The 23,677-nt window shown below is 57.3% G+C and overlaps 1 protein-coding gene across 2 annotated transcripts in view; it reads left to right on the plus strand.

Annotated features, from left to right (window-relative positions):
- The window catches only part of PPP1R37 (protein phosphatase 1 regulatory subunit 37), a 40,942-nt gene that overhangs the window by 816 nt on the left and 16,449 nt on the right, over positions 1 to 23,677 (plus strand). The gene's annotated exons all lie outside the window — the stretch shown is intronic.

Here is a 23,677-nt window from a genome sequence, read left to right on the forward strand (position 1 = left end):
GAGGAGTTTGATGGGCCCATGGGGACAGAAAGGTTAACTTGCTGGTCTGCAAGCCTCGGGGCAAGGGATGGTCATGTGGTTCACTTCCTTGGGTGAAAGAAGGAAGAGGAATAAACCTGGACTATGCCTCTAGACCAGTCAGTAGATCCTGGGGTTGGGAAAAGGGAGTCAAAGTAAACAAACTTGCCAGAAAAGTAGCAGAGTTGGTGGTCAGTTTGGGGGTGGGTAAGATAGAGGAGATATTCAGTCTTGGCATTAAGAAGAAGAAAAGTCACTGCGTGCCTCCTTTTCCTCTCCCTCCCCCCCCCCAAAAAAAAAAGGGAAGCAGAGCATTGTCAGTCATTCAGGAGCAGAGAAACTTTGGAGCCTGGCTCTAGGAGGGTTTGTTTTTTTTTTTTAAATTCCCCTGAGGAAGCATCGGGGAATTGGAGTTGCCAGTCAGTTGAAGGTGAGAGCATTGAAGAAGTTTGGTGGCTTGAGGTGTGGGGAGAGAGAGCAAGTCCATGGGCTGTGTGTCCTCTGGAGAAGGTCGGCTCAGTGTTGAAACTGAAACGGCAGTTGGAAGAGTGTGTTTTATCCGTAGGGCTGGGAAGGTGGAAAGTTGCTTCAGGGGTGGATTGGCAGGGTTGAGTCCTGGCCAGGTCTGGCAGTCTTGCTGGGATGGAGCCCGCGAAGAGAGGGATCAGCCTGCCCCCGGCTCTACAGACGTTGGTCTGTTGGCCCTGGGGAGAGAGGAGGAACTGTTGCTAGTCTGTGGGCAGTGGAGGAATTGGTGGCTTTGATGTGAGAGTGGGAGACGTGGGAACTGGAAGCTGAACACACAGGGAACCACCATAAATGCCATCTTGGCCATTTATTGTTAAAGAGATGGTGGCCTTGGGAGCCAGCCCAGTCCCTGGGCTCTTGGCCCCGGGAGTAGGCGGGCACTTTTGGGTTGGAGGGCTTGGGGGACTGGGGCTGAGGAAGGGAAGAGTTGGAATGGCCCTCGGCTGCAGCGTGATATCCAGTCCAGGGAGCTCAGCGGGACGCGGGAAGGACCTGGAGAGGCAGAGCAGGGTGGTGACGAGCCGGTGCTCCAGTTCAGTCCTGACTCCCGTGTACCCAGAGCATGACCTCAGGCTGGGTACCTAACGCCTCGGAGCCTCAGTTCCCCGTCTGTAAGTGGGTGAGAATACTCACGTCACAGGGTTTCAGAGGGGACTGAATAAGATTGTGTGTGGAAAGTGATTGGCCAGGATGAGCCTTCATAAAGTTGCAGTCATTGTTGGTCATTTTAGGGGAGATGTTAGGTGCCACCGGTCATTTTCGGGGCTAGCCTAGAGGAGTTGGTTCACGGAGCTGGGGCCTGGATGTCTCCGCTCACGGGCTTCCAGGAGAGGGCCAGAATGGTGGTCCGCTTGTGGGCTCGGGGCAAGGCGAGGGGAAGATGTTCCGTCTGTGGGCTTTAGCGTAGTTGGAGATTCTGGCGCGGGGAGGGGTTGCGAGTGGGGGAAAGTTTCTGGTCTGCAGGTTCCCAGAAGGGGAACAGCTGTGTGTTACCAGCTCTTGGGCTTTGGGGAAGCCATTTTTCCTCTCTGAGCCTCCTGTTTCTTTCTCTGCAAATGGAGGTGCTAATTTCTACTGTGGAGTAGTTGTGAGGATTAAATAAGATAGTCCTTGTAAGTTCCTGCCACATAAATAGCAGCTGCTGTTATCCAGGCAGATTCAGTCCGGTTCTGTTTTTGTTGTTGTTGGTTTTTTTCCTCTTGTGGGCAGTTGTGGAGATGCAGTGAAGGAGTTTCGGGGGGGGGGGCCCGGGGGGGGCGGGAAGAATGTCGAGAAAGAGGGTCAGTTGGCGTCTGGCTGGGAGGGGTTGAGAGAATGGTCGCTGACTGGTCTGCCCCCCGGTGAGGGGTGGAGGTGGTGATAGCTCACGGGCTGGGGGAGTCTCCCATTCCTGGAAGTTTAGGGAGGGACGGCAAGGACTGGTGTGGACTCACCCTCTGGAGGAGTCAGTGGGTCTGAGGTGGAGAGGTGATGACATGGAGAAATGGATCGATTTTTTCGTCCGTCTGGGCCGGGGAGAGGGGTTGCAATTGACCTGACAGGGAAGGAGTTGGGTGATCTTGGGCCCAGGCAGAGGAGGGGGCGTTGGTGGAGTTGGTGAGTTTGGATGATGGGATTTGGCGGGCCTGGCAGTGCTGAGGGGCTGGTGGCTCACCTCCGTGCCTGAGGAGGACGGCGCAGGGGTTGGCTGGCCTGGGACTGAGAGAGGTGGAGGCTCGCCCCCCAGGCTGTGGAAGGTCAGGCCAAGGGACTGCCTCGTTGAGAGAGCCAAGGATCTTGGCTGGGGGCTTCAGGGAGGAGCCGGCCAGACTTGGAGGAGGGGCAGGAGATTCGTTGCCGTTGGTCTGTAAACTGTGGGAAAGCACAGGGGGTGTCATTTGAGCTGTGGCCCTAGTGGGAAGCGTGGAGAAGGACTCATTCTGGGGCCTGCCGTAGTGACACGACCCCAAGGCCAAGGGTGAGGGAGGAGCTGGCGGATCTGAATTGGAAGAGAGGTCCTTCAGAAGCTGTTCTCCATCGCCGAGTTGGAGAAGTTGCCTGGGCCAGGAGGTGCAGGAGCTGGGATCTGGGAGCTGGGAGCGAGCAGCCATTAGAGGAATTGGGGCCCCAGCACAGGGCGCCCGCCCGTTCAGCAGAGCCTTGCCCTGGGAGGAGAGCTCAGCTAGGCCCTGACACAGCCTCTGACTGGGGTGGAGGAGGGCTGGGACTGAGGCTAGGTGGTGGCCCAGCTGGGTGGGAGCCTCTGGGGGTGTCTGCCTAAGGCGAGAGCCCCATCAGGCCCTGTCAGAGGTCACGTGTTGGGGGGTTCCTGGAGACCAGACATCTGAAGGAGGGAGATGGTGCAGGAGGGTCTCAGGCCTACAGAGGCTCAACCCAGCCCAGCACTCAGAAGGGCCTTCCCTGGCTCCCATGTCACATGGTGTCCCCGCCTGCCCCCAGTGCCAGGGGCCTGCCTATTTTCTCATTGCACTAAAGGCCATCTGCTGTTACCATACGTGTTTATTTCGTTTTGGTGGTCTCTTTTCCCCGCCAGAATGGGGGAATAGACACTGTCTGTCCTCGTTTCTACTCAGCCCCTCGAAAGACACAACAGTTATCATGGTTGAATGAGCGCCAGGGGCATGTGTGCAACCGTTTTGGAAGGGGTGAGGCCAGGCCATACTTGGGGTCCATCTAGCCAGGGTGCGCTTCCAGGCCAGCCCTGGCCGCAGCATGCCGTGGCTCCAGCAAGGCACTTATTCTTGCTGAGCTTGTTTGTTTCCTCATCTGTGAAATTGTGATCCCTGCCCTGCTGACCACCCAGGATATCTGAATGGAGGGCGTGGACCTGGTGGGGCAGGGTCTCTGCGGCAAGCCGGTTGCAAGTGGACGGGACGTGAAGCTGGGGAGGAGGCTGCCTCAGTACTGCCAGGCTGGGCACGGGTGCGCTCCACTCTCCCTGGGGGGGTGGAATCGGATGCCAGCGGAGGAGGGGCTGGCCTGGTGCACGCCCCCGCCCCCCAGTCCCGTGGCGGCAGGCCCTGTGTTCCCAGCTCCTCTGAGGACCAGGGCCGGTTGTGTACCAGGAACTCTTCAGACCAAACTGCAAGAATGACCTGAGGCTCAGCTGTCTCCCCAGTCCCAGCTGAACACCATGTGGGGAGGAGACATGGGGTTTGCAAGGCAGGCATCGGAGAGCACATGACACCGGCCGTGGTCTGGGAGGCTGTCTCCCCCTCCCTCCAGCCCTGCCCATGACTCATTCCCCACTCCCTGACCTCCAGCCTGCGGAGTCTGTCCTGGAGTGGGGGTAGGGGAGTTGTGCCCACCAGGAAGCTCCTCATGTGAAGTGGAGGTGTCTGCAAGGTGCAAGGGGCCGGAACGTGCCCACCTCTAGCCACCCAAGCTTCGAGGCTGGGGTGGGGTGGGGGGAGGCGTGGTGGGGACAGTGGCCATGATTTTTTTTTTTTTTAACATCTTTATTGGAGTATAATTGCTTTACAGTGGTGTGTTAGTTTCTGCTTTATAACAAAGTGAACCAGCTATACGTACACAGGCCATGATGTTCTTAAATGATGATCAGAGAGGATGGAAATAAATGCTTTACTGTTTGTTCTCATTGAAACCTGTGCTGCAAATTTAGTCCTTGAAACTGGTTGGACTGGTGAGAAGGTACCTGTCAATGGTGGGAAGAGGCTGTCTTACTAGTTAATGGCTCGTTTTAGCCTAAGTGGTGGGTGGTCTTGCTGGGGAGTAGGGAGTGGGGTCGTGGGGGGCGGCTTTGATGCTTTTGCCCAGATTTCCATGTGGGCCCAACCTCACCTCCTACTGCCGGTGTTGGCACGTAGACTCTGCCGTGTGACTTTGGGCAATTGTTCTCTCTGTCTGTGATTCTTCTGTCTATAAAATACAGCTGACATTAGTACCTCTTCAGGGTGGTGAGGATTAAGTGAGAAAACAGCGTCCACAGCAAGCACTCGGTGGGTGTCCCCCTCGTTATTCCATCATTGCCAGCCTTCTGCCCCCGCCCTCAGTGCGGTGCTATCTCCCCCAGCGTTTCCCTCGTCAGAACCCTGCTGTCTGTCCCTCAGAGGCCTACTCCTCCGAGACGAGTGCCCCGACATCCCTAACAGGGTGATCCTGTCCGTTCCAAGCTGGGTGACTCTGGGCAAGTTGCCCAGTCTCTCTGAGCTGAAACTCAATCAGCCTGTCTCGGCCCTCCCCCAGCCTGAGAGGCAGCAAGGGCACCAAGAGTCGAGACTCCAAGCATTAGCTGCAGCCTCTCAGACGCTGGCCATGACTGTCGACAAGTTACGGCTGCCCCCTGAGCCTTGGTCCCCTCCGTAGAATGGCCCAGATCCCCGGCCCTCTGCCCCGTGGGGACCCGACTGTGTGGACGGGCCTGTGTGGGGAGCGCCTGCTCCACCAGTCCGGGCCCTCTGCGCCCTGGGGCTCAGGTGGGCCGCCCTCCTTCCTTCCACCCCCTGCACTTTATTTGTGTTCTCATCGTGTTTCCCTCTTCAAGGGCGAAGACCATGAGAGTGACCTCTGTGACCTCTGTCTGGTGCCCAGGAGGGCTCGGGGCACCAGACGGGGCGATGGGTGGCAGGAGAGTGAGGCTTTCCATCAGATCTCATGTGCCGCCGTGGCATTTGGGAGAAAGCTTCTGGGAGGACTTGATTGGCCTGTGCCCGGACGGGGCTCTCCCTCAGCGCCCCGAGGAGGAGCTCTCGGGCCCCACGGGGTCCCCTCACCGCGGGCGCTCGGCACACGGTCATCCGGGGGGTCGTCGGCGGTGTGAGCGCATGTTTCTGGGAGCCAGGCGTCTCCTGTCTCTCACAGGCGTTTGGCTGCAAAAGTATTAAGAAGCGTGGAGCCAGACGCCCCGGGCTGGACTGGCCGTGACTGCGGCAGCTTCTGGGAATGGAGGCCAGGAGTCTGTGTTTCTAGAAAGCTGCCCAGACGGCCAGGTTTGGCTGTCCTTCTGCTGAGGGCCCCTGATTCAGCTCAGCCACTCAGCACTCAGTCCCAGGGCTGCCTTCCAGACCTCTGTTCGGGGGTTGGCCGGGGTTCTCCTCATAGACTTGTTGTAGAGTGAATTGAAGTGTCGGACTTGCGGGAACTGCAGAAATGTGGTTTGGGCGGGCAGCCTGCTGCGGTCGAGCATAGAGGGGCCCAGGCCGAAGTCCCTGCTCTGCGGGTGACCCTAGCAGTCACCGCTCACTGCTCCCACGTGCCCACTGCTGGGCTGAGTGTGTATCTCTGTTACATCTCCCAGCCGCCCGGGAGGTAGGTGCTATTCCTTCCGGTTTGTAGGTGAGGAAATAGAAGCTCAGAGAGGCGAGGTCACTTGCCTGAGGTTGCCACAAAGCCAGGCAGCGGGGAGCTGGGATTCAAACCCAGGCAGTCTGGCTGTGGGGCCTGCGCTCTTGGTCCCTGTGTCCCGGCTGTGTGAGCTTTGGCAAGTTGCTGCATCCAGTTCTGCATGCTGTGTAGTTTCTTCATCTTGAACCCATAACCCTTTGTAAGACGGAGATGACGATTCCGGCCTCGCTGGGTAGTGGAGGGATGAGAAGCAGACTGAGTGAAGGGCCCAGCTGGCTGGCACTCAGGAGGGGCTCGCCGTGGTTCTTGGACAGCTCCGGAGTCCTGGGAGGTTCGCGCAGCTTCTCTGTCCTCTGCATCGGGTCCGTATTCTGACCCTTGGCCCACGTTCCTCCTGTGCTACACAGTGTCGGTACATGGTAGGTACATCCCGGCCGAATGCGTGAGCAGCCTCTCATTTAGCGAATGCCAGTGTTAGGGGTCCGGGAGGAAGACAGGCCTGGCCCCGCCTCCATGGAGGTCACAGCTGAGTGAGGGAGACACACAGTAAACAGTTCTAATCAAACCGGGGTGCCCAGGACCCTGACGGGGAAGAGCTGAGGGCTGACGGGCAGGGCAAAGGTGGCTTCTTGGAGGAAGGGCCATCTCAGGCCTAAAGAAATCACTGGAGTTAGCCAGCTGAGGAGCAGTGGAAGTGTGTGCGAAGGGCTGGAGGCAGAGGGAGCCAGCGAGGAGCATCTGGGAAGAGAAAACAGCCGATCTTACTGGAGTCGGAGGTCTGGAGGTGGCGGCAGGAGGGTCGGAGGTGAGACTGGAGAAGGCTGGGGGGGACCACCCAGGTGGGGCCTTGTAGGCTGTGTTAGCCTGAGGGTGGCAGGGAGCCAGCAGAAGGGGCATGCCTACTGTTTTTAACAGAACCTTCTGGGAGTGTGGCGTGAGGAGGGTGAGACCGAGGCTGGGGACCAGGGAGGTAGCCATGGGCCACGAGCCTGTAGGCTCTTGGCTCCATGTGGCCCTGCACTGGCCAGTAGCTGACTTTTTTTTTTTTTTTTAAATAGATTTATTTAATTAATTAATTTATTTATTTATTTTTGGCTGTGTTGGGTCTTCGTTGCTGCGCGCGGGCTTTCTCTAGTTGCGGTGCACGGGGCTACTCTTAGTTGCGGTGCGCGGGCTTCTCGTTGCGGTGGTTTCTCTTGTTGCGGAGCACGGGCTCTAGGTGCGCGGGTTTCAGTAGTTGCGGCACACAGGCTCAGTAGTTGTGTCTCGCGGGCTCTAGAGCGCAGGCTCAGTAGTTGTGGTGCACGGGCTTAGCTGCTCCGCAGCATGTGGGGTCTTCCCGGACCGGGGCTTGAACCCGTGACCCCTGCATTGGCAGGTGGATTCTTAACCACTGCGCCACCAGGGAAACCCCTAGTAGCTGACATTTGACTTCTTGATTTATTCACCAGATTTATCTGAACCTCCCCCTCCCCCAGAAGGTTTTGCCATTGCAGTGTTCTCCCTAACACTTCCAAGGTGACAGTTTCCCCCATCCGTTCTCTCCTTGGGTCTCCGAGCTCCAGCGCCCCCCCCCCCCCACCCGTTAGTTCCTGCTGCCCTTGGGTGAGGTGGTGGGCAGTGGGGCGCTGTGCACTTGGCTGCTCGCACTACCTCCCCCGTGTGACCTCAGCAACTGGCTTCACCTGTAAAATCCCCTTAGGTCCCACACTTCCCGGATCCAGAAAGCTCTAAAATCTCACCCAGGCCCTGCTGGGGGTCTTATGTAATATTTCAATAGTAGGTATCCTATCACCTTTCTGAAAGCCAGGAAATTCTGAATTCTAGAATATGTGGCCCTAGAGTTTCCAGTAGGAGACCATGGAGCCCCAGTGGACCTCGTTCCCGTATCAGTGAAACGGTAGTAACAGGAGAGGCAGCCTAGGGCTCGGGCTTTGGAGCGTGCCGGTGCCAGTCCGGCTCTGCCCTGAGGTGGTCGCCCAGCTTCTCTGCCTCAGTATCCCCATTTGTATGGGGATTGAGGATTAGATTATTCGGAACTTGGGAAGCGACTGGACCAGTAACCAGCTACTGCAGGCACTCAGTAAGGGCTTGTTAGAGTTGAATGGGGTCGTGTCCCTCGTGAGCCTGCCCGGGCTCCCTCCTCTCTGAGAGCAGGCTGACCGTCCCGTGACCCTCGGCTGGATGGGATAGGCGAGCACTCTGCCTGGTGTGAATGCAGCTGCAGGAATTCAGGCATGTCCCAAAACCTTCCTGTGTCACAATTTGCTCATTCGTGAAGCTATTTTGGCAAACGAGGAGTCTATTTCAAAGGTTTCTGGCTCTCTGGGAGGAGCCAGGCCCGGGCCCTTCGCAGCCAGGAGCACACTCCAACTCCAGCAGATCTGGTGAGAATGCCCTGGGTCCTGGACGTCACCGCTTCCCGGCTACCACCGTCACCACCCACCCTGGCCCCAGTGCTGCTCGTGTTAGGGCAGCTCCCTCTGCGGGGGGCTTTCCAGGCTAGAGCTGCAACAGGAGGCTGGGGTCTGGCGTTTTCAGTTGGTGTGGGAGAGATGGAGGGGGACCCGTGTTCCAGGAAGGGGGTTCCGAGGCCACGTGGCCACAGGAATGATCGACAGCCGTCATGCTTTGGTTGTTTCCCCCCCTGTTGGGGAGGCAGTTCCACGAAGGCAGAGCCCATCTTGGTTTGGCTCCCCTCTGGGTCCCCAGGACTTCTCGTGGTGCCTGGCGCTCCGCAGGCCCTCATGTCGATGGATTGGTGGTGGATGGAGGTACACAGTGGGCACTCTGTAAAGTTATTCTCACCCCCTGCCTTACTTTCTGCAACTGCTGTGGAGCCGTTGCCTCAAGGTGGGGGTGGCAGCTTGGAAGTGTCTGCTGGCAGCTGTTCGGCTCATGTCACTTGCCTGACACCCTCTCCCTTTCCAGCGGAAGCCTGGGGTGGGAGCCCTGTGGTCTGATTCTGCGGAGGCCTTGTTGGATCCCAGCTGGGATGTCCTCCCTGGTCGGGTGGGCGGGCCCCTCTTGGAACCCACTGGGGTCGGACTCGTGAGCCACCTTCACGCCCACCCCTCCGTCTCTCCACAGCCTTAGTCTCCTGCCAGCTGCCATCAGCAGTGTAGTGGGAGAGCCGCTCGTGTTCTGGGCAGCCCTCCCCTGTGTGCAAAGCAAAGCACCTTCCCAGCTGAACTCACTGGGTTCCTCAGAGCAGCAGGGCTGGTGGGAGGGAGGAAGGGTGGGACTGCCGGAAGATGAAAGCAAACGCCAGGGAAGTGACCCTGCGGAGGGTCATGCTTTGGGATGGCGATGATGATGGTGGTGATCTAAGCTCTTCACAGCAGCCAGAAGGGAAAGCTGAGGCTCACGGGTGCCAAGGCCACACAGATAGTGAGGGGAGGAGCCGTGTTTGAACCAGAAGGCACGGGGCTCATCCTCTGTTCCTGAAAAGCCTCCACGGGCTCCTTCGTCACCACAGGGTAGAGGCCACGCCCCTGCGCCTGGTGGGAGCCCTTCCCCAGCTGGTGTCTGTCCTCCTCGGTCCCGGTTCCCTGTGCTCCGCCTTCCTGCGCTGGCGCACAGGTCGTCCCCACACAGCGTGCTGCTCTGCTCTTCCAGGTTCTCATGACACCTCCTCACGCTGTGGTTATTTGTTTGGGTCCGTCTCCCCCCACTGGACCTAGCAGCGCCGTGAGGGACGACATCTTGTCCGTCGGGCTCCCTGGAGGAGGCAAACCACTGAACACACCCAGGCGCCACAGGGACGCTGAGCAAAGTGGGTCTGCCAGCGAGTGCCCCAGGCCAGCGCCTCGGGGCCCGAAGGAGAGCAGGGGCCAAGGAGGATGCTCGTTGGATCACTTGTTCATGCTTCCATCCATCCATCCATCCATCCATCCATCCATCCATTCCTCGCCTGCACCTCGCTCTGCTGTGAGCCAGGTGGAGGAGTCCTGACTGCTCTCCCTGCCCTCTCGTGCCCCTTCTCCGTTCCTGAAGAAGCGGACCTTGTCACTCCCCAGCTTCCAGTCACACTTACGGCCTACTTCCCCCCACTGCCTTTCACACCCCACGCAGAATCCCTAAAACAGCTTAGGAGGCCGGTCCCCGCCACCGTCGCTGACCACGACTGGGCTCTCCCTTCCCTGTGTCCTCTCTGGGTTCAAGCACGGTGGCTTCTTTTCAGTTCCTACATGCGAGGAGCTCCCCACATCCTGTCCTGGAATGCCTGCCTTGCTGTCACGGCTCTAGCTTGTCCTTCAGGTACCAGCAAACCCTTCTTTCCTGGCGCACTAAATAGGTTCCCGCCATGAGGTGTCAACGATCTGTTTATCTGTAGGCCCGCGGATATTCTCTCTTGCCCGCTTGACGGTAAGCATCATGAGGGCAGGGGTGGGTTTGGTTTGGTGCCACTGTATCCCCTGGTGCCCACAGCATGTGGCACTGAGCCTGGCTCTGAGCAGGAGCTTGTATGGTAGGTGGAGAAGGAAGCGCAGTGGGATGCTGGGCCTCAGGTACTAGATGGGCCCCGCCCTCACGTAGCCCAGGGCCAGAAAAGGAAGTATGAAGAGAGGAGGAGGGCACCGAGCGCCCCTGCCAGATCTGCCAGACCCCCAAGCTAGCCAGCCCAGTGGAGTGCGGGAGTGCAGGTCTGGGGTTGCAGACCCAGTTTTGCTGTGGACTTGCTGTGGGTTGTAGGCCAAGACACTGCCCTTTCTGTGCAGCAAGGTGGTGTGTGAGGTCTCTTCCCGCTGTGTGTGTTTCCCTGTCTCTGTCCATAGGTCACCCCCACCGTTTAGGGAACTGAGTGCCAGGACCTCCTCCTCATCGTGGCGGGGTAGGGCAAGAGAGCCCAGGTTTTGGTAACTTGGTGTGCCTTTCTACCTTTGTGGCAGGTGACCTGATTCCCTGCCCCACCAGCAACAAGGTGTGTCACAGGAGGAGGTGGAGGATGTCAGTGGTGTCCAGCCTCCAGCCCCCCAGCTCAGGCCTCCATCCTCTCTCCTTTTCCTCCATCTCCCTCCTTGTCCTGTGATCCCCTTTGTTCCTTGGGGTCTTTGCTTCCTGACCCAGCTCTCCCTGCTTTGATCACAGTGACCAGAAAGTGCTGCATTCCTCGGGGGGGGCGGGGCTCGGGGGGTCTTCTTCCTGCTGGGCCTGGGCTCAGCCCTTGGGATCTGCAGTGCTGAGCTTCCCTAGGCTTCCCTGCCCTACCTCTGTCTTCCCACTGGACTTTGAGCCCCAGGAGGGCAGGGCTGGGCTGTCCTGGTCACTGCTGTGTCCCCAGCGCAGCTCCAGGCGCAGAGCAGGTGCTCAGTGAGTGTCGTTCCATTAGGATAGAGTTGGGGCGTGGGTACTGGCAGAGCCCAGAGACAGAGCCCTCTGTGGAGCCCTGCTTAGAGCTCCCACGCCTGACAGCAGCCTGACCCTGTCTGGTCCTGGGGGGAGACCTCCCAGGCCGGTGAGCTCAGTGGGGGAGGCAGGGCCATCTGGCTTACTGTGCCGCCACCAGCTGTTGGGTCGAAACGCCTGTGCTCACTGACCACCCAGCTGTGAGAATCCCGGGCTGGCACAGGCCCCTTCCCTGTTCCCAGCATCCAGGTGATCAGGTGTGGAGGGATAACCTCCTTGTATTGTAAGTGAGGCAGCAGGCTGGAGAGGGACGGCCTGGCATTCAGGGTGGCTTCTGCCGCTCTCGGCCACCTCTGTACCTTTGAGGGGCAGAGTGACACGTCCTAGGGGTGGGCAAGTGAAGAGACCTGCCTTGTTGTGAACCTGGGTTCCCCGCCCCGACTTGCTGTGTGACGTTATTATTAATAGAAAGGGTTTGGGCTCTGGGGAAATGGAGATTCCATCTCCAGCCCACTGTGCAGCTGAGCAAGCTTGTGCTGCGTGTGGCTCAGTTTTCTCCTCGCCCCCTTCCTGGAGCTGGTGAGGGCAGCTGGGGGAGAAGGGCATGCAGTCACCCTGGAAGCTCATACTACTTTGATTCTTTTCTGACTTTAAAAGTAAGGTATGTTCACTGTTAAAAAAAAAAAAAAAAAGAGGGGGATGGAAAGTCTAAAGAAGAAAATGAAAATCACTTTTTAATCTTACCATCTGGAATTTTTAAAAAAGCTCTGTTGAGATGTAATTCACGTACATTTCACCAGTGTAAAGGGAACAGTTCAGTTTTTCACAGAATTGTACATCTGTCATCACAGTCAATTTTAGAACATTTTCATTGCCCCCCGAAGAAACCCTGTACCCCTTAGCCGGCAACGCCAGCGCCCCTCCCCCACCCCCTCAGGCCACCGCTGATCTGCTTTCTGTCTCGTTAGCTTCTGGACATTTCCTATAAACGCAGTCATGCAGTACATGGCCTTTTGTGTCTGTCTTCTTTCACTGAGCATAGTGTTTACAGAGTTCACCCACGTTGTGCGTGTGTCTGTAGTTCATTCCTTGTTACTGCTGAAGAATGTTCTGTTGTATGGATATACCGCTCTCTTCATCCGTCGATGTCCATTTGGGTTGTTTCCACTTTCTGGCTGTCATGAATAATGCTGCTGTGGATATTCACGTTCAGGTTTTTGCGTGGCCGCACACTTTCATGTTTCTAGGAGTGAAATTGCCCGGGCATCTGGTGACTCTAACCATTTGAGCAACTGCCAGACCGTTTTCCCAACCACCTGCCCCGCTGGTCCTTCCCCTCCATTGAATGAGGGTTCCGCTCCCTCCACGCCACGTCCTTGCTGTTACCGTCTGTCCTTTTGATTCCAGCCACCCCAGAGGGTATGGAGTGATGTCTCATTGTGGTTTTGATCTGCATTTCCCTGACAGCCGATGATGTTGAGCATCTTTTCACACGCTTCTTGGGCACTTGTATATCTCCTTGAGAGAAATGTCTATTCAGATCCTTTGCCCGTTTTAAAATTGGATCATTTGTCTTCTGGTTGAGCTGTAAGAGTTCTATATATATTCTAGATGCAAGACTCTTATCGGAAACGACATGCACCACATGTGCATGAATGTCGTCAGCGTGAAATGCCAGAGCACTTCCTTCCCATCTCTTTTCTTTGGCTCCATACACTGCCACAGATGCATAAAAATAAAACTGGGCGGAGCCTGTGTATACGGTTGAATGTCCTGCATTTTTGCTTCATTTTTCCATTTTTTACAAAGCGTGATTAAAGTCCATCGTCATCGTCAGGCTGTTGTCATTTGTTCCAGCCATTTCCGCGTTGCTGAGCATTTAGGTCCTTTCCAGTTTTCAGCTGCATGAATAATGCAGTGACGTTCAGCCTTGTCCATAAATCTTTCTGTTCCTCACAGGTAGCTTTCTCGGAAGAAATTCTTAGAAGGTGGTTTTAGCAGGTCAGAGGGTAGGAACCTTTGAAGTCTCACATACTGTCTGTGCCCACACAGGACTGGAAACCTTGAGGGACTTGGTTGTATCTCTTGATTTTTTTTTTTTTTTGAAAGAATGAATAAATGAATAATACTTGCATTTGGGTGTCTTGATGCCAAGATGGTATTTTGTTTTAATGAGCATTCCTTCTTAAAAAATAATTAATTAATTAATTAATTAGTTAGTTAGTTTTTGGCTGCGTTGGGTCTTCGTTGCTGTGTGCAGGCTTTCTCTAGTTGCGGCGAGCGAGGGCTACTCTTCGTTGCGGTGCGCAGGCTTCTCATCGTGGTGGCTTCTCTTGTTGCGGAGCACAGGCTCTAGGTGCAACGGCTTCAGTAGTTGTGGCGCACGGGCTTAGTTGCTCTGCGGCATGTGGGATCTTCCCAGACCAGGGCTCGAACCCCTGTCCCCGGCATTGGCAGGCGGATTTTAACCATTGCGGCACCAGGGAAGCCCTTAATGAGCATTCCTTAACTAGTAGTTAACCTGTTTATTGTTACCATGTTAGTTACATGCTTCCCAGAGTTGCTTCTTCATGCCCTGTGCCCATTTTTGTTTTGGGACTTCTTGTAAGCACTCTGTGTCTATTTCAGATATTGAGTGTTTGGAATTTCATTCTGCAGATATATTTTTCCTCATTTATCATTTGCCTTGCTGGAAAGGTGGAGGCGGGGGAGCCTCCTTAAAAAGAATCACTTTCCCCTTTGCGCTTTCGCTGGCTCTCCACAACAGAGAGCGCAGAGGAGGGGGAAGCAGCCCGGGCCCTGGGGGCAGTGCAGTATCGGGGGAGGGCGTGTTAGTGGCGGCCAGGCCCAGGCGAAGGGACAGCAGGTTCCGGAGAGGTTCTCCTGTAAACACAACTGCAGCCACTGTTTGCTGAGCACCGGGCCAAGCAACCTGGTGAAGCTGGTGGGGCCCCTCATTTTGTGACTGGTACCATCAGTCACTTGCTGAGGTCACGCTCCTTCGTGGAAGGTGGCAGAAGCCAGGGCAGCCCGGGCCCTGGGCACATCCAGTCTGCCTCCGCTGCAGTCTTAGCGAGTCCCCGGGAACCTATACCCCAGCTCCTTCAGCATGCACATGCCAGGGCTCTGCGCTGGCTCTTGCCTCTGCCTGGGAGACTCTCCGCGACTTTCGTGTGGTTGCTGTCTGTCTGCTTGCATCTGCTGACTGTCTTATGCCTGCCTCCTCCAGCGTAAGCCACTTGGAGGGGACGTTCAAGCGCTGTGGTCACTGCCACAGCCCTGGCATCTAGAACAGCGCCCGGCACAGAATAGGCACTCGAAAAATATTGGAAGGAATGAATGGGTTTCTGACTCTTACTAGTCTTTTAGGTCTCAGCCTAAATGTTCCTCTCTCTTATGGGTCTCGCCCAGTTACTCCCTCCAATCTAAATGATCATCACCTCTGTTCTATAAGAGTGTTTTCTTTCTTATAATTTGTCATTTTTATCTGTGTGATTATTTGCCTTCCTAGTAATTACTCCCCAAGGGCAGGGATCCAGATCTGTTTTGCTCTCTGTTGTCTGCCCAGCCCAGATCATTTGGTAAAGAATGAATGATACGTCCTTTAGTTCCCAAACAGACCTCACGAGGGTAAGTGGTGTTACTCACCTTTCATAGAGGAGGAAAGTCAGGTTGGGCAATGAGAAGTTCCAGGCACCCAGTGTCCATCCCTGGAGCCTTTGCTGGACCAGTAAACAGCTCACAGTTACTTGATTTTAAAATTCCAAACTAAAACCCCCCAGTGCCTCCGGGTCCGGCTGGCCATCTGGTGCTCCTGCCCGGAAGCCTGGGGCGGGCAGCCTAAAATAGCCCGCCTGGTTCTGGCAGGGCTGGTTGTCTGCTGACGGGCAGTGGCTTTCTCAGAGGTCCCCTTCCCCGAGCTTGGCCTGTCGAGCCTGGTACCTAGGACTTCAGTGGGTGGCAGTGATGGGAAGCAGGGAGCCACTGAGTGTCTTGCAGACCCTTTTCAAGCACCTCGATGCCCCCAGCCCCATGCTGGGTCCCTTGCCCGTTTGCCTTATTTGACCCTGACAGCGACCTTCCGTTCCCCAGAGGCGCCTCAGTTCTCTTTCCTCTGAGCCTTTGCATGTGCTGTTCCCTCCGCTGCAACACTCTTCTCCCTCCTTATGCTTTTTTTTTGGCCATGCCAGGTAGCTTGCGGGATCTTAGTTCCCCCAATCAGGGATCGAACCCATGCCCCCTGCACTGGAAGCACGGCGTCCTAACCATTGGACCGCCAGGGAAGTCCCTCCCTCTCTCTGCTTTTAAAATTATTGTTACTAAATTCTTTTCTTGGCATACGAACTACATATGTAACATATGCGTAAGTTCAAGTGTAGTTAATGAACACCTCTGAGCCTCCCAATTTATGGCTGAGAGCATTGCCATTAACTTACCTCTATCTCTGGGTGGGTGGGTGGAGCACAGAGCCCTGTGACTACTACGATGCATATTGTGAATGTCATGCCTCTTTTTTTTTTTTTTTTTTTAAGTTTTATCACCTTTGCATGTATGCTGAAAAGTATGGTGTTTGGTTTAGCTTGTTTTTGAGTGTTATAAAAATGGCATTGTGTCGTGAGTGGACTCCTGGGGCTTGCCTTTCCTCTCAAAGTTAGTGTCCCTGTTCCATCCGTGTAGATGCTCTAGAGTTTTCCATTGTGTGACTGTGTCTTAGATTGCCTGTTGTGCCGTTGGTGGACCTTTGGGCTGTTTCTGGCTTTCAGTATTACAAACTGGTACAGCTGTGAACTTTCGTGTACACATCACCTGGGGTGTGAGCAAGAATTTCTCCAGGGTGCAGACCTTGGAGTGGAATTGCTGGTTGTAGCTGGAGCTGTGCAGCGTTACGTGATCGTGCCCAACGCTCTCAATTGGATATTCCCTCCTTTACCTGGCTAACTCCTACTCATCTTCCCTGGGTCTCCTTCCCCCCTTTCCTTCCTTCAGCAGATGCCCGTGGAGCACCTGCCCTGTACCAGGTGCAGCTATGTTCCAGGGTGCAATGGTGAATGAGACTCACAGACCCTGTGCTCACATGACCTGCGTTGTTAGGTAGCCCCTCCTCCAGGAAGCCCTCCCTGACCCCCGGACCAGGTTAGGTGCTCTTCTGGGCTCTCCTACCCTAGCCCTGCCCCCTCGGGGTCATCACTGTCTGGGAACGGGTCTGTCTCCCCCACTGGACCTGGGAGCCCCGTGTAGACAGGGATCAGAGCTGTTTTGGATACCGTTTTCACAGTATCACCGCCTGGGGTGGGGCACAGAGCAGCTGTTCAGTGAAGGAGCTGTTTAGTTACTGCTGAGACACTGACCCTTGAGGCAGGTGGGATTGAGAGAGAGAAATGGAGTCCAGTATCCAGTACTTGTTGGAGTTAGACTCGGGCCCCAGGCCCATCTGGCCCAAAGTCCAGCACCTCCGCAGATGGCTGAGCACACAAGACGCCCGGACCCGTGCTTGGCCCCGTGGCAGAAGGAGGGACCGTGGCCTCTGCCCTCGGCAGCTGAGAGACGAGCCGCTGCCCAGCTGCTCCCTCCTCGGACAGTGGGTAGGGCTGGGCAGCAGTGCCTCGCTGAGGAGCGGGAGGCCTGCCCAGCCCTCTGGGAGTTAGAGTTGGTGTGGGGGTTCTTTTGAAGAGGGCAGGACTGGGAGGTGTGCGAAGCCTTACAGAAGGTGGACGAGGCAGGAGTCGAGGAGTCCCGGAGGAGCAGTCGGGGCTGCGAGGGGCCGTCTCGGGCCTGTAGGTCAGTAACAGCAGGGATGGTGGCGGCCGCTCTTCTCAGAGCGCCCGCTGTTAATGCCGGGCGCTGCGCTGAGCGCTCTCCGTGCGCCAGCTGGTCCTGTCCGCACCCCGTCCCACGGGGTAGATAGGTGGAATTGTCGCCCCATTTCACAGAGGAGGGGGGACCGTGAGTCGCAGAGGGTGGAGTCCAGCTCAGCCGGCTCGTCCCCCAGGAGTCTGCCGCCTTCCACCCCGTGCGGCGCAGTGGCAGCAAGCGGGCCTGCCTGCAGCGCTGGGCAGAGAGCTTTCCCTCCCGCGCGCCTGATGCTTCCCGGCCCGCTGGAAGACGGGGAGCAGTGTCCCCCGCTGCAGGCGGGCTGACTAAGGAGCAGAGCTGCGTGGCCCCCGGCGCCACACCCGAGAGGCCCGGCCTGCTCCCTGGAGGCCTCTGTTCTGCCGCTGCTCTCCTTGGTCCTCATTTGTCCCCAGGGCTTCACTTCTGCGCCCTTGGGTGCCCAGCCCTGGGTAAATGTTTGTCTTCGGGCAAGCAGGAGCGGTGCGACCAGTGTTTCCGAGCCAGGAGGCCGGGGACAGGTGGAGGCAGCTGGTCTGCAGCCAGATGCTTGGGGAACCTCCGGGTGGAGCCGAGCCCTTTGTTTGCCCTGTTCTCGTCCTGCGTCCACTCTCGGCGGTGCTGCCGAGGCTGTGGGCCACGGCTGATGGCGACTGCAGGTTAACTGCGCACCAGCCTCATGCCAGACGCTTCACACGAGTGATCTCAGTGGCTGCTTCTAGAAGCCTGTGTGTGTGTGTGTCTGTTTCGTTGGCTCCATTTTCCAGAAGAGGAGACTCGACCATAAAGGGATTAGGGCCTTCTCCTGCAGCGGTTAGGATCTGTTTAAGTTGTCAGGGCCAGAATCATCCACTTGGGGCCACGTGAGGTACACGAGAGTGTTCATTGGAAGGGCACAGGGACCTCTGCCAGTTCCCGGGGCTGCGGGGAGGGGGTGGGTGCCTGAAAGCCGACGGGAACCAGAACTGGTTCCAGCTCTTTGGGCCACAGTCACTGCTGATGTGTTCCTCTTTCTATCTGCTCACGAGCCAAACAAGCCCGGCCGTCCTGGTGGTCAGGACAGGACTGCTCAGTCCAAGTCCCTGGCCCAGGAGGTGCATGCAGGCTTAGCAAAGATCCCATATCCTTCCTGTCAAATGGGGCCTGAGAGGGCCAGGCTCACCCTCGTGGGGAGCGGCTAAGCCCGTGCGCCACAACTACTGAGCCTGCGCTCTAGAGCCCGCGTGCCACAACTACTGAGCCCGCGTGCCACAACTACTGAAGCCCGCGCGCCTAGAGCCCGTGCTCCGCAGCGAGAGAAGCCACCGCAATGAGAAGCCGCGCACCACAACAAAGAGTAGCCCCTGCTCACCACAACTAGAGAAAGTCCGGTGCAGCAACAAAGACCCAACACAGCCAAAAAAAAAAAAAAAAAAAATTAAATTAAATAAATTAAAAAAAAAAGCAGTAAGTGAAATAATACACTAGCAAAGTGCTATGTGTTTGCAATTGTTAGTAGTAATACTTTAGAACTAAAAGTTGCCTGTCACACAGCTGGCCCTTGGGTCCTTAGTGCGCCCTGTGCGACTGGGGACCCAGGGATTGAGGCCTTGACTCCCCCCTCACCCTCGAGCGCTGTTGGCTTAATCAAGCTCCTGCTGAGTGTGAGGCTCCCTGGTGGGCCCAGGTAAGTCATATGTGACTTGGAAAGCTGCAGGCTCCTTCTGACTGCACGTGTTTCTGTAACAGGATCTTCAGCTGGGCCAGGCAGCTTGGAAGGTCCGGATGGAGGTGTGAGGGTGCAGCCCGGTGGGGTAGGCAGGTCCTCCCTCTTCCCGGCTGGGGGCCCGGCTCCTGGCTGCTTGTGTAAGCCCAGCCCGACCCCTGCAGCTGGCCATCCTGCAGCACATGGCGGTGGCACCGACTCCCTAAGTCATGATGCCTCCCTCCCAGGAGGGGGCAGGGAAGACCACTCTTGTCACCCAGGAAGCTGTGGGCATCACGGCCCCTTAGCAGGCCCGGGAAGGGACCCCCGGCCTGAGAGGAAAGGACTGGCCATCCCAGCCTCTCCGGAGGGGCCTCCTGTCCAGGGCACAGTGTGCTTTCCTGCCTCTGTCACGTGCTTCTCTGGGGAGAAGGGAAGGGAGGCTTTGTTCGGTTCACAGAGCAAGTCATCTCATTCATTCACTGCAGTGATGTCCCTAGACTCAGGGAGCCCTTGGTCTAGGACAGAGAGTGAGCAAGCAAACAGGTACAGATTGGGGTGTGTCCCATGAGGACTCGGAGGTAGTGGAGAATGATGGGTGTGGGGGAATGCTGCTTTAGAAGGGGGCCAGAGAAGACTTCTCGGAGGAGGTGGCCTCTGAGCTGAGACCCGAATAACAGGTTAGGGAGAGCTCGGGGAGGGGGAGCTCTCTGAGCCACGGGAATGGCAGTCGCGGACCTAGAGGCAGGAGCAAACAAGGTTAGGGCTTGGGGGGCGGTGACCGGGGAGGAGGGGGTGAGCGCATTGCAGGGCTGAGTCAGGGGGCCTCATCCCGGGGCAGGAATTGGCCGTTTCAGTCCCAGTGCAGGGACAGACAGTGGAGACAAAAAGTGCCAGAGCCCAGCCTGTTCCTTGCCATGGTCCCCATAAGCTCATTACGTGCCCGCCTGTCTGAAGGGCAGGGACTGCGAGGTGGTGGGTTCCCCTTTCCTGGGGGATCTGCCTGGAGTGTCCCTGCGCTTCCTCACCAGGTTTCCTGGGCGTGTGGTTCTGAAGGTGCAAACGCGAACACACCCCCTGGGGATCACCTCGGCCCTGGCAGGGACAGGCAGAGGGGCCGCCCAAGCAAAGGCCCAGCCTCGTAGACCAGGCTGGCCGGTGTGAGGCGGGTGGCAGCCCGCTTCCCTTCCAGAGGAGCTAGTCCTAGAGCGGCCCCTGGCGTTGGTGTGGCTCCGGGACAGATCGAGCTTGACATCACCATTGGCAACATCGTCTCTGCTGGGTGGGCACACGCTGCTGGGAAAGTTACTGCTTCCACCCTCGACGTGCGCTCCCTCGGACCCTCTGAGTTGCTGCAGGGCTGGTGGGGGTGGGGGAAGCCTCAGTGATTCGTCATTCGGAAGAATAACTCATGAACGGTGTCCCTTCACTTTTCCTGAGGAGTCACAGGCAGAGGTTTCTCCGAACAGGCTGAGCTGCTAGAAATCCCCACTGGTAGAAATCCTGCTGGCTGCTCCCCTCCCCTCCGTCTGGGCCCCGTCACTGCCCTCATTCTGTGTCCAGGCCTCCTGGCACCGAGCTGCTGTCCCCCAGAGCACCCTAAGGGAGCAGGTGATGTACTGATCTCGGCCGGGTCCTGGGGGAGCCCCCCGCCTGGCAGGGTACAGGTCCTCTAGGGGCAGCGGGCTCGGAAGCCAAGCCTGAGGGGTTGTAACTGCTGTGGACGGGGCATCCGAGGACGCCTCTTCCTGGCAGGTGAGTAGCCGTGGAGCTGACTTTGGCCAACTGTGAAGGCCGTATTGGCCCAGCAGTGAAAGAGGCGGGCCCGTGGAGTGCGGGGCCTGCGTGGTCACTCACGTGTCGCCACCTCTCGGAACCTCCTTTTCTTTGTCTTAGGTTGGAGGACGGTGAGGCTTCAGCTCGGGCACGTGCAGGGGCTGCTCGAGGTGGCAGCACAGTAAATGTCACTGTCAGTGGGCTCCCTGCAGAGCTCGTGGATGCCGCCATCACCAGGCTTGCGCTGGAGCCCTTGGTCCCCCTCCCTCCCCCTCACTGTGTGCCTCAAGTTCCCCCGACAGCCCTCCATCTAGCTGTCCTGTCCCTCACAGTGCGGCTCTAGGCCCGGGTTTGCGTTCCTTCCTTCCTCCAGGCCATATTCCCTGAGTACCTGCTGGGCCAGGCCCTAGGGAGCCACCCAGGGTGACCACCACCAACGCCAGGCCCGGCTTTGTAATTAAGGTTGTTGTGAAAGGCTGGCCTTGGCCTAACCCAAGCTTCCAGCCCCAGGCGTGAACCACCTGACTTTCCTCCCATCCCAAATGCTGCCTCGGCCCCGTGTGGGCCACCAGCTCTGAGCAGCTTCTCCCCCCACCGCCCTTTAACTTTATTACGGAGATTTCCAGACATACGCAACAGTAGGAGTATAATGACCCAGATGAACCCACTTCCCAGCTTCAGTAATGACCAGTATGTGACCGACCTTTATCCTCCGTGCTGCCCCACCCCCATTATTTTGCAGCAGATATCCTGGATATCGATCATCTCACCTGTACATTTTTCTGAGTTGCTTCGGAAGCTGTGGGGACACTCCGCCCCAAGCCAGCTACCTCTGTCCTCTGCTGTCCTCTGCCCCCGGGCCAGGATGAGACCATGCTCTCTTGTGGCCCTCTGCACACGGTGGGTGCCTGTATGTGGCGCTCGGGGGCGAGCACAGCCCCCCCTGCTGAAGGAGGCGCCCACCCCAGGACGTGGCTTTGGGGGCTGCCAGGAAGCCCAGTGAAGCGACCGGGAGCCTTCCTGCTCTGATTCCTGAGTGGCTTCGCTCGCTGCTCCGTCTCTGTGTTAGTCTGCGCGCTAACAGTGAGCGCAGGTTTTTATTTTCTTCCTTTATTTCATAAAAGGTGGCGTTCACCAGCAGTGTTCTGCACTGTGCTTTTCTTTTTTTTCATTTTTCATTTTATTTTTGTCAGTGTCGGGTCCTAGTTGCAGCACGCGGGATCTTGTTGTTGCGGCACGTGGGCTCTTTGTTGTGCTGCGCGGGCTTCTCTAGTTGTGGCACGTGGGCTCAGTAGTTGTGGCGCACGGGGTTAGTTGCCCGACCAGGGATTGAACCGGCGTCCCCTGCATTGCAAGACAGGTTCTTAACCGCTGGACCACCAGCGAAGTCCCTGCACTGTGCTTTTTCACTTGATGTGTCTTGGATGTTGTTCCCCATTGGCTCAGAGAGAGCGGCCTCATTCTTTGTGGCCGCAGAGAGTTCCTGTGCGTGGGTGGACCAGGGTGTATTGACTGCTCCCCTACTGATAGGTACTGGTGTCAGTTCAGGTCTCTGTTTGCAAACAGTGCTACCATGAGTAACCTTATAGGTATATAAGTTTGCGCCTTTGCAAAGGTATCTGTAGGCTGACTCTCCAGGAGTGGAGTGGCTGAAGCAAAGGGTACACGCATTTGTATTTTGGAGTTTTGACTGGTGTAGCCAAATTGCTTTCGAAAGGGGTTGTGCTGGTTGCTGGGGACACCGCTGCTCGAGGGCGCGCCTGCTTCCCACGGTCCCCAGCGTGTGCTGTCCAGCTCGTGGGTGTTGGCCTCTCTGGTAGGTGAAAAATCTGTCAGCATACTTACGTTTCATTTGAATTTCTCTTTATTCTGAGAATCCCTGACTGGGCAAGAATCCTGCACCTCAGTTTCCATCTTTGGGGAATGGACTGGGAGAGGCCTTCTTGGAGGGGCAGAGTGGGGAATTCAATGAGCTCCCACAGCGAAGGGCCCCTCCCCAGTCAAGGAGCCAGCCCAGCGGTAGGGAATGCAGGAGGACGGCAGATGGGACCAGCTCCTGCCTCCGCTTCCAGCCGGAAAAGTGTCCTTGGGCAGGTCACTTGCCATTTGCAGGCCTCATCTGGAAGGCAGCGGGGGATAAGCCCTACTTCTCAGGGCTGTTAGGAGGCGTAAATGAGATCAGGTTTGTAAATCCCTTAGTCTGTCTGGGGGTAGGTGCAAAACGATGGCTCTGCCAAGCACCAGAGAGGCCCCTGCACATGGCGTGTTCCCTCCCCTCCTTCTCTGCTGTGCGCCGCAGAGGATTCTGGGCGTGGAGGGGGGTGGGGAGGAGCGGCGTTTGGAAATGCAGGGCATTGGCTGGAGGGATGGGGTCAGAAGCACGGACCTGGATTTAAATGCCCCCCCCCCCCCCCACCGGGCTGAGGAACTTTCCTCCTCGGGGCCTCTGTCTCCCCGTGTGTCAGGCATGTGTTCTCGGTTGCAGGCCCAGAAACGGATCCCTGAAGGACTCATAGCAGAGGGGTGTATGGGGGGAGGATGCCACCAGGCAGGTGGAGAACCAGGCCTAGGAGGGGTGGGAGTGGGCAGCTGGACACCTGAGGCAGGGAGTTCCTCAAATACAGGGAAGGGGCTGGGAGTGCCTCCCGCACCCTGGAAAAATGAGCAGTGCCACAGTGAAGACTGACAGCCGCATCCCAGGGTTCTCACGGCAAGGACCTTGGAGGCGGCCACGGGCAGAGGTGAACAGGTGGTGTGATGCCTGGTCTCCTGGGGTCTCTGGATGTTCACAGTTGGATGCTGGCTGCTCCGTGGCATCCTTCTGTGGCTGCCCACCAGTCCTCGAGTACCCGTGGCCTGGCCGAGGGATGTACTCCCGTGAGAAATGCCCGGTCTTGAGAAGCCTCTGAGGGCCCCGCGCACTCTGATTCTGTGCCCAGGGCAGCACGGGTCAGGGAATGAGGAAGAGCCGCATGTGGGCAGCATAAGACACGTGGCTCTGCAGAGACAGGGGCCGCAGAGCCTCATGTCTGCAGCGGTGGTGGGACCCCCGCCGAAAGCTACGTGGGTGCTCCCTGCCTCCTCCCTACTTCGGGCCCCAGGAACCCTTGCGTTGCTCTGCCTCTCTCCTGCCCCCGCCCCACCTTTGGGGCGGCCCAGACCGTGGGAGAGATGTGTGTGACATTGCGG

The sequence above is a fragment of the Eschrichtius robustus genome, chromosome 19 (genome assembly GCF_028021215.1).
Source record: "Eschrichtius robustus isolate mEscRob2 chromosome 19, mEscRob2.pri, whole genome shotgun sequence".
Classification (NCBI taxonomy): Eukaryota; Metazoa; Chordata; class Mammalia; order Artiodactyla; family Eschrichtiidae; genus Eschrichtius; species Eschrichtius robustus.